The 9,606-nt window shown below is 42.5% G+C and overlaps 1 protein-coding gene across 2 annotated transcripts in view; it reads left to right on the top strand.

The window, feature by feature from the left end:
• The window catches only part of R3HDM2 (R3H domain containing 2), a 188,332-nt gene that overhangs the window by 32,341 nt on the left and 146,385 nt on the right, over positions 1-9,606 (top strand). Inside the window, exon 2 of one of the 2 annotated variants that reach the window (XM_037741218.1) lies at positions 7,165-7,226. The gene's annotated coding sequence lies outside the window, so the exon portion shown is untranslated. Of the gene's footprint in view, positions 1-7,159; positions 7,227-9,606 lie in introns of both variants that reach the window. The other variant, XM_037741219.1, reaches the window with a different exon arrangement.

The following is a 9,606-nucleotide window of genomic DNA, read 5'->3' as shown; positions in this document are numbered from 1 at the left end:
TTTTAAAGACGGGGTTTCACCATGTTCGTGAGGCTGGTCTTGAACTCCTGACCTCAGCTGATCTGCCCGCCTTGGCCTCCAAAGTGCTTGGATTACAGGTGTGAGCCACCACGCCCAGCCTAAATTAGCAACTCTCAAACTTTTTTTTTTTCTGAGACTGAGTTTCACTCTGATTGCCCAGGCTGGAGTGCAGTGGCGCAGTATCGGCTCACTGCAACCTCCACCTCCCAGGTTCAAGCCATTCTGCCTCAGCCTCCTGAGTAGCTGGGATTATAGGCATGTGCCACCATGCCCAGCTACTTTTTTGCATTTTTTTAGTAGAGACAGGGTTTCACCATGTTGGCCAGGCTGGTCTTGAACTCCTGACCTCAAGTGATCAGCCCACCTTGGCCTCCCAAACTGCTGGGATTACAGGTGTGAGCCACCGTGCCTGGTCTTCTCAAACTTTTTGATGTCTGATCTCATTACTCTCCTAAAAAACTATTATGGCTGGGCGTGGTAGCTTGCGCCTATAATCCCAGCACTTTGGGATTACAAGGTCAAGAGATTGAGACCATCCTGGCCAACATGGTGAAACCCCGTCTCTACTAAAAAATACAAAAATTAGCTGGGTGTGGTAGCGCACACCTGTAGTCCCAGCTACTCGGGAGGCAGAGGTTGCAGTGAGCCAAGACTGCGCTACTGCACTCCAGCCTGGTGCCTGGCGACAGAGCAAGGCTCTGTCTCAAAAAAAAAACTCTTATGGACCCCAACTTTATGAGAATTATATTTATCAATATTCTATTATAAATGTAAGGAAATTATTAATTCATTAAGCATAACAATAATCAACTTTTAACATATTAACATATATAATACATGTTTTAATGAAAAAATTTCATTTTCTAAACGATTTAGTGGGAAGGCAAAAGGACATTATTTTACATTTTGCAAATCTCTATAATGTCTGACTTCATAGAAGACAGCTATATTCATATCAGTATGTGCACTCAGTCTGTTGTGATACATCATTTTGATAGAAGTATATGAAGAAAATCTGGCCTCAGAAATACACAGTTGGAAAAGGAAGGAGTATTTTAATTATGGCCATTCTTCTCTGATAATATACCCACATTTTACCAAGTGTTTTTTTTTTTTTTTTTTTTTTGAGATGGAGTCTCTGTCACCCAGGCTGGAGTGTAGTGGTGCAATCTCAGATCACTGCAACCCCCACTTCCTGGGTTCAAGTCATTCTCTGACCTCACCCTCCTGAGTAGCTGAGATTATAGGCACAGGGCCACCACACCTGGCTAATTTTCTGTATTTTTATTAGAGGCGAGGTTGGGCACAGTGATTTACGTCTGTAATCCCAGCACTTTGGGAGGCTGAGGCGGGCTGATCACTTGAGGTCAGAAGTTCAAGACCAGCCTGGCCAACATGGTGAAACCCTGTCTCCACAAAAAATACAGAAATTAGCCAGACATGGTGGTACATACCTGTAATCCCAGCTACTTGGGAGGCTGAGGCAGGAAAATCACTTGAACCTGGGAGGCAGAGGTTGCAGTGAGCCGAGGTCATGCCATTGCACTCTGCAGACTCTGTCTCAAAAAAGAAAAAAAAAAAGGAGATGAAATTTCACCGTGTTGGCCAGGCGTCTGGCACTCCTGACCTCAAGTGATCCACCTGCCTTGGCCTCCTAAAGTGCTGAGATTATAGGTGTGAGTCACCATCCTCGGCCCATAAGTGGTAGCTTTTCTTTTTTTTTCTGAGATGGAGTCTCACCCTGTTGCCCAGGCTGGAGTGCAGTGGCATGATCTCCGTTTACTGCAACCTCTGCTTACCGGGTTCAAGCGATTCTCCAGCCTCATCTTCCTGAGTAGCTGGGATTATAGCCATGAGACACCATGCCTGGCTAATTTTTTATATCTTTAGTAGAGACAGGGTTTCACCATGTTGGCCAGGCTGATCTCAAACTCCTGACCTCGAGATCTGCCTGCCTCGGCCTCCCAAAGTGCTGGGAGTGCAGGCGTGAGCCGCCGTGCCCGGCCAAGTGGTAGTTTCTTAGGGGTTATGTGCGGTGTGGAATCTGAAATCGTATTAATTAACTTTTGAACTTGGTGACAGTAAAATTCATTTGTCATCTATATTGAATGGATCTTTTTACTGTGTATGATTTTGAAACATCACAAATTGGTCAGCTGGAAAATACCGGCTCACGGAATTAGGCAGACCTTGGAAATATTTGAAACATTTCATTCAATATTAAACCACATTCATTAATTGATATCACTACCATCAGAATAGTCTTTAAGTATTGAAAAACTGTCAGCTTCATCATAGTGATTACATGTTTTTCAAAATTCTGATTTTCACTTGAGAGTTCGATTTTTATCATTGGTAACAAACCTGTATTGTTCAATGGCCAACTGCATTCTTTGTGTATGATTTAAGTGGGTTGGCAATTTGAGCAAGGCTCATCTGTCACAGATTGCGTCTATTCCACATGGTTTTGGCTAGGCTCACTCATTTGTTTGGTCAGTTGGCACGTTAGCTAGGGGCTGATTGGCCTGGATAGCCTCATTCACATGTCTAGCATTGGGCTAGAGCCGTCATCTAGGTTGGTATGGCCTCTTGCAGGCTGGCTTGGCTTCTTTGTATGATGGTTAGGTTCCAAGAGGTTTTGGGTGGAAACTGAAAGGCTTCTTGAGGCCTGGGCTTGGAGCTTGCAGTGTCATTCATGCAGCATTCTGATGGTTAAAGCAAGTCATAAGGCCAGCTGAGATTCAAGGGGTAGGGACATGAACTGCACTTTTTTTTTTTTTTTTTTTGAAATGAACTGCACTTCTTATTTTTTATTATTATTTTTTGAGACGGAGTTTTGCTCTTGTTGCCCAGGCTAGAGTGCAATGGCACCATCTGGGCTCACCACAACCTCTGCTTCCTGGGTTCAAGTGATTCTCTTGCCTCAGCCTCCTGAGTAGCTGGGATTACAGGCGTGTGCAACCATACCCAGCTAATTTTGCATTTTTAGTAGAGATGGGTTGTTTTATGTTGGTCAGGCTGGTCTCGAACTCCTGATGTAAGGTGATCCACTCGCCTCGGCCTCCCAAAGTGCTGGCATTGCAGGTGTGAGCCACTGTGCCCAGCCTGATGGAACTGCACTTCTTGATGGGAATTACTACACATGACTGTGGCCCACGTTAAAAGTGGGCATAGTTCGTTATTGTTCCACTTTTTTCCCCTTCCCTTTCTCTCTTTTATTCTTTTTAAATGAAATGGATGTTTTGTTTGTTTTTGTTCTCCTGATGTGTCTTTCTTTTTGAAGTTCCTTTTAGAACAAAGCTTACTTACTTAAATATTTCTGTGATTATTTGGTGTGGCCAGGGACTGATATTTTCACGTCACAGCTTAGCAACTATTTTTCAGATTACTGTAATAATACTGAACATCTGTTAATGCTGAAAAAAAAAAAAAATAGTGTTTCTTCCCCAGGTGATTTTGATCTCTTTAAAAAATTGGTAGTTGCTGAGGGTTAACACTCTGGTCCTTTTATGGGCTCTGTTTCCAGCTCTTTAGGGCTTGTTAGTCATTGAGAGTTACTAATATTGACCTGAAAATTTTTTTTTCTTTAGCTGGTTGCTTCATGAAGTCAGAGGGAAAGGCTCCATCTCAGGAGCAGGAGAAGGTGTCTGGATAGTAGTTATCTTGAGTAGACAGTGTTTTTATATGTGAAATAAGCAATAATCTTTGGCAAGCCAGTGACTTGTCAGCCCGTCAAGATGAATCAGCAGCCTAGGTGAGGTGAGAATGTCAGCACAGTGAAACCCTTGCTGTGAGTTTATTGGGCATCTTCTCATTAAGGTAGCTGTCATAGCTCCTATTTTAGAGAAAAGTAGGAATCATTGTTCAAGATTCAGCTGACTTTAAAAACTATTTCAGAGGGGGAAGGTCCCTTTTAGTATAATGACACCATTGGAAATGACATGTGGCTGTTCTTCAGATTACAGCCATTTTGGTGTGCCCAGGTGTTAACAGTTGTTAGGATCGTTAAAACTTGTCTTCAGGTGACTAAAGACTATTCTCCAAGTTTTTATTAATTGTCTTGGGTCCTAGACAAGTGGACTTGTTAACTGTAGTTTCTGATTTATCTGTTGCTCAAACCTGTGATAATTTGATAGGCATAGGAACTCAGAGGTGGCATTTTATTGCAAAAGATTGTTGTTGGCTGCTAAATACAGCTGCTTAGAAGGCCTAGGGCAAAGTGTCTGTTTTTCTGGTGACAGGGTCATTATTAAAGCTTTGTTTTATTTTATCATTATTTTTTGAGGTGGAGTCTTGCTCTGTCACCCAGGCTAGAATGCAGTTGTGTGATCTCAGCTCACTTCAACCTCCGCCTCTCTGGTTCAAGCAATTCTTCCGCCTTAGCCTCCGAGAAGCTGGGACTACAGATGTGCACCACCATGCCAGCTAATTTTTGTATTTTTAGTAGAGATGGGGGTTTCCCCATGCCGGCCAGGCTGGTCTTGAACTCCTGACCTTGTGATCTGCCTGCCTCAGCCTCCCAAAGTGCTGGGATTACAGGTGTGCGCCACTGCACCTGGCCTAAAGGTTTATAGAATGCTCCAGTAGTTGGATGGCTGAGTTCAGTTTCTTTCCACTCTTGTGAAGTTATCTTTAAGACATTTGGAATCCTTCACAGAAGTCTTAGCAGTGATTCTCTTATAGATGTTTGCTACTTGGGTCAATTTAGCCTAAATTATTCTAAGCTATGGGGGACTCCTCCATGCTGTGGTGGTAGCCAGATCTTTGACAATTGCTGCTGCCTCAGAAGATTGAATTTGGGCTCCACAGAGCCAGAGAACTGTTAACTGCCAGATGTGACTGCCATCTTATTTTCTGAGTGTAAATTTTACCTTCAGAGAAAGGAAGAGATGGCTGAGCACAGTGGCTCATGCCTATAATCCCAACACTTTGGGAGGCTGAGGTAGGCGGATCACCTGAGGTCAGGAGTTTGAGACCAGCCTGACCAACATGGTGAAACTTTGTCTTTGCTAAAAATACAAAAATTAGCTGGGCATGGTGGTGAGCCCCTGTAATCCCAGCTACTCGAGACGTTGAGGCAGGAGAATGGCTTGAACCCAGGAGGTAGAGGTTGCAGTGAGCTGAGATCACGCCACTGCACTCCAGCCTGAGCGACAGAGTGACTCCATTTCAAAAAAAAAAAAAAGAGAGGAAGGAGGAGAGATTTCTGAGAATACAAAGCCGTTTGTTAGAATGAGAAAAGAACAAGGTTTTGACAGTATGGCCATTTTACTGGCTGTACCAGTAAGCTTTAAACGCCTTAAGAAACCCAAATTTACTTCAGAAGAAGTAACTTCTTAGCTTTGTAAATGCACCAACCAATTAGAAAAACTGTTTCAGTGCTTATTTATTATGTGTCAGACACTATCTAGCATTGTAGGTACAGATATGAACAAGATAATAAAAGATTTCTTTTTTTTTTTTTTTTTTGGATGGAGTCTCACTTTTCACCCAGGCTGGAGTGAAGTGGCAAAATCTCAGCTCACTGCAATCTCCGCCCCACCTCCGAGTTCAAGCGATTTTCCTGCCTTAGACTCCCGAGTAGCTGGGATTATGGGTGCCTGCCACCATGCCTGCCTAATTTTTGTATTTTTAGTAGAGATGGGGTTTCACCATGTTGGCCAGGCTGGTCTCAAACTCCTCACCTCAGGTGATCTGCCTGCCTCAGTATCCCAAAGTACTGGGATTACAGATGGGAGCTACCGCACCCCACTGATAATAAAAGATTACCCTCACAGAGCTTATGTTTTTTGTCTAGGAAGATAGACAGTTTTCAAATAAATAAAGATAATTGCAGATGATGATATATTTTCCGTGAAGAAAATATATGTGGTGATGTGATAGAGAGCAAGAGTGGGTACTTCAGATTTGGGTGGTCAGGGAAGACCTCTTTGTAGTGACATACAAACTATTCTGTGAAGGGGAGGCAGAACCAGCATATCCTTGATGGGCAGGGAGTGATCTGGGCAGAGGGAACAGCAAATTCAAAGCCTTTTGGGAGAACTTGATTTGGTATGTTCAAGAATGAGCAGGGGCTAGATATGGTGGCTCACTCCTGTAATCTCATCATTTTGGGAAGCTGAGGTGGGGGGATCACTTGAGTTTAGGAGTTTAAGACCAGCCTGGGCAACATAATGAGACCCCCATCTCTATTAAAAAAAGAAAAAAAAGAACTAGCAGAGGCCAGATTTTGTAAGGTGCTCTGTAGACCTTGCATGGGATTATGGGAAGCCATTTATGGCAGGCAGCCAGTTGAACAAGAAGCTAAATGATCTGATTTACATTTTGAAAAGATCACCCATGCTTCTCTGGGGAGAATGGACTGTGGGGTGCCAAGAGTGGAAGATGTTGTATTTTATTTAAAAAAAGCTACAGGCTATTTGAGGGTTATGGAAGATAGAGGGCAGAAAGGAATTGAACTTCTTCAAGAGAGTATTTCACATGTTTTTCTTGAGATGGAGTCTTGCCTTGTTACTGGGGCTGGAGTGTTGTGGCGCAGTCTCAGCTCACTACAGCCTCTGCCTCCCAGGTTCAAGTGTTTCTCCTGCCTCAACCTCCCGAGTAGCTGGGATTACGGGCATCTGCCACCATACCCAGCTAAATTTTTATATTTTTAATAGAGATGGGATTTCACCATGCTGGTCAGGCTAGTCTTGAACCCCTGACCTTGTGATTCGCCCACCTCAGCCTCCCAAAGTGCTGGGATTACAGACATGAGCCACCGTGCCCAGCCTAGACTACTCTTATGAATGAGCTGGAAAAAACAAAAAATGACAACAAAAAAGCAGCTGAAGAATTTCAGAGAGTAAACTGGGTGACTAATTTATATTAGAAAGTGGTAGACCAAGAACTGCTTATATGAAGAGGGAATTAATGTGGAGAGGACCAAAATGCAGATTTTTTTTTTTTTTTTAAATTGTGAATTGACAATGGGAATACATATAGAGGGTTCACGGTAGGGGCAGGGTTGTGAGATACAATGTGAGCCAAGGAAATTGGGAAAGATGATATTAGGAGTTGCTACTGTGGATTTTGAATTGGAACTAATATATTAAGGTTTAGAATTGCTTTTAACTTGCTTTTTTTCCTTTTTTCCGAGGTCAGACTTGTTTCTTACATGTGATCCATTCCAGCACTGGACTGATGGAGGCTGAGCATTTCTTCAGGTAATAATAGTTAACATTTATGGAGGACTTTCTATGTGCTGAGCAACAAATTAAGTGTTATACATCTATTTCATTTAATCCTCACACAACCACGTAGTGTTGGAAGTATTTTTGTACCTATTTAGTAGATGAAGAAAATGAGATTCAGAGAGTGTATTGAGTGAGTTCAGAGCCGGGTGTGGTAGCTCACGCCTGTAATCGCAGCACTTTGGAAGGCTGAGGTGGGCAGATCACCTGAGATCAGGAGTTTGAGACCAGGCTGGCCAACATGGTGAAAGCTGTCTATACTAAAAATACAAAAAAAAAAAAAAAAAAAAGTTAGCTGGACATGGTGGCATGCACCTGTAATCCCAGCTACTTGGGAGATTGAGGCAGGAGAATGGCTTGAATCTAGGAGACGGAGGTTACAGTGAGCTGAGATCAGACCACTGCACTCTAGCCTGGACAACAGAGTGAGACTCTATCTCAAAAAAAAAAAATAGAGTGAGTTCAGCTGAATTAAAAAATAAACCCTACTGCTGCAGTTGAAATAAGAGATGCTATTAGCTTAGGTTAGATGATACTATTGCTCACCTACCATAAATATCATAAACATAAAGTGGTTCTACCCCCAAATACCATAACTTATTCCCACTAATGAATATATCATAGTTTGGTTTGTCTTTAAAATAATGGCTGGCTGGATATGGTGCCTCATGCCTTGCCGTCCCAGTACTTTAGGAGGTCGAGGTGGGAGGATTGCTTGAGCCCAGGAGTTTGAGACCAGCTTGGGCAATGTGGCAAGAGTCCGTTTCTATTATAAAAAATGAAATAAAACAAAACAATGGATATACCTTTTAGTAAAGAAAAATCCAGATTAGGATTTTTAACCCTAGGCTTTTCTAATTTTTTTATAAAGTAGTTTTGAAATAGTTAAAATTTATTTGAAAGAATATTCATATAAGGTAAATATGTATAACTAGGGAATTCTTTCTTAACAGGTGATTAATATTAGATAACAGAAATCTCTTGATTCCTTCCTCCTTGAGATATTGTTCACAGTTATTTTGAGCTTTAAGAAGCCTTATTAGAGTTTCTCATAGTAGCTTTCTTGCTGCATTTAAATGCTTATATACAGATTACATTAATTACAGTATTATCATATGATTTATTGAGTGGCCAGCATTAATACATTTGTCCTATTTTTCTTTCTGTTTTTAAAAAAAGACCTTTATTGAAGTACAGTTGACATAAACTGCCCATATTAAAAGTGTACATGCTGTGCTTGGTGGCTCACGCTTGTAATCCTAGCACTTTGGGAGGCTGAGGTGGGCAGATCGTTTTTGCCCAGAAGTTTAAGACCACCCTCGGCAACATGGTGAAACCCCATCTCCACAAAAAATACAAAAACTAGCTGGGTGTGGTGGGGGGAGCCTGTAGTCCTAGCTACTCAGGAGGCTGAGATGAGAGGATCACCTGAGCCTGGGAGGTCGAGGCTGCAGGGAGCCATGATAGTGCCACTGCATTCCAACCTGGGTGACAAAGTGAGACCCTGTCTCAAAAAAAAATTTATAAAATTTAAGTTTTGGGGCCGAGCACAGTGGCTCATGCCTGTAATCCCAGCACTTTGGGAGGCCGAGGTGGGCGGATCACAAGGTCAAGAGTTCCAGACCAGCTTGGCCAATATGATGAAAACCCGTCCCTACTAAAAATACAAAAATTAGCTTGGTATGGTGGCGAATTCCTGTAATCCTAGCTACTCGGGAGGCTGAGGCAGGAGATTGCTTTAACCGGGAGGCGGAGGTTGCAGTGAGCTGAAATCATGCCACTGCACTCCAGCCGGGGCTACAGAGCAAGACTGCTTCTCAAAAAAAAAGACACAGTGGCTCATGCCTATAATCAAACCCAGCACTCTGGGAGGCCAGGATGCACGGATCATTTGAGGTCAGGAGTTTGAGACCAGCCTGGCCAACATGGTGAAACCTTGTCTCACTAAAAATACAAAAATTAGCTTGGCGTGGTGATGGGCAACCTTAATCCCAACTATTCGGGAGGTTGAGGGAGGAGAATTACTTGAATCCAGGAGGCAGCTGTTGCAGTGAGCCAAGATTGCGTCACTGCACTTTAGCCTGGGTGACAGAGTGAGACCGTCACAAAAAAAAAAAAAAAGAAAAATTTAAGTTTCGACATGTATACACCCATGAAATTATTACCATAATCAAGCCCTAGAAGTTTCCTTATCCCCATTTGTAATAATCCTCCAACCTCTGTGGTCTCCAGGCAACTACTGATCTACTTTGTGTCACTATAGAATAGTTTGCATTTTCTAGAATTTTATATAAATGGAGTCATAAAGTGTATACTCTCTCTCTCTCTCTCTCCTTTTTTTTTTTTTTTTTTT

Source organism: Cebus imitator, unplaced genomic scaffold (genome assembly GCF_001604975.1).
Source record: "Cebus imitator isolate Cc_AM_T3 unplaced genomic scaffold, Cebus_imitator-1.0 Scaffold96, whole genome shotgun sequence".
Classification (NCBI taxonomy): Eukaryota; Metazoa; Chordata; class Mammalia; order Primates; family Cebidae; genus Cebus; species Cebus imitator.
The sequence above is the reverse complement of the archived record's forward strand: the minus strand, read 5'-3'. Positions and strand labels throughout refer to the sequence as shown.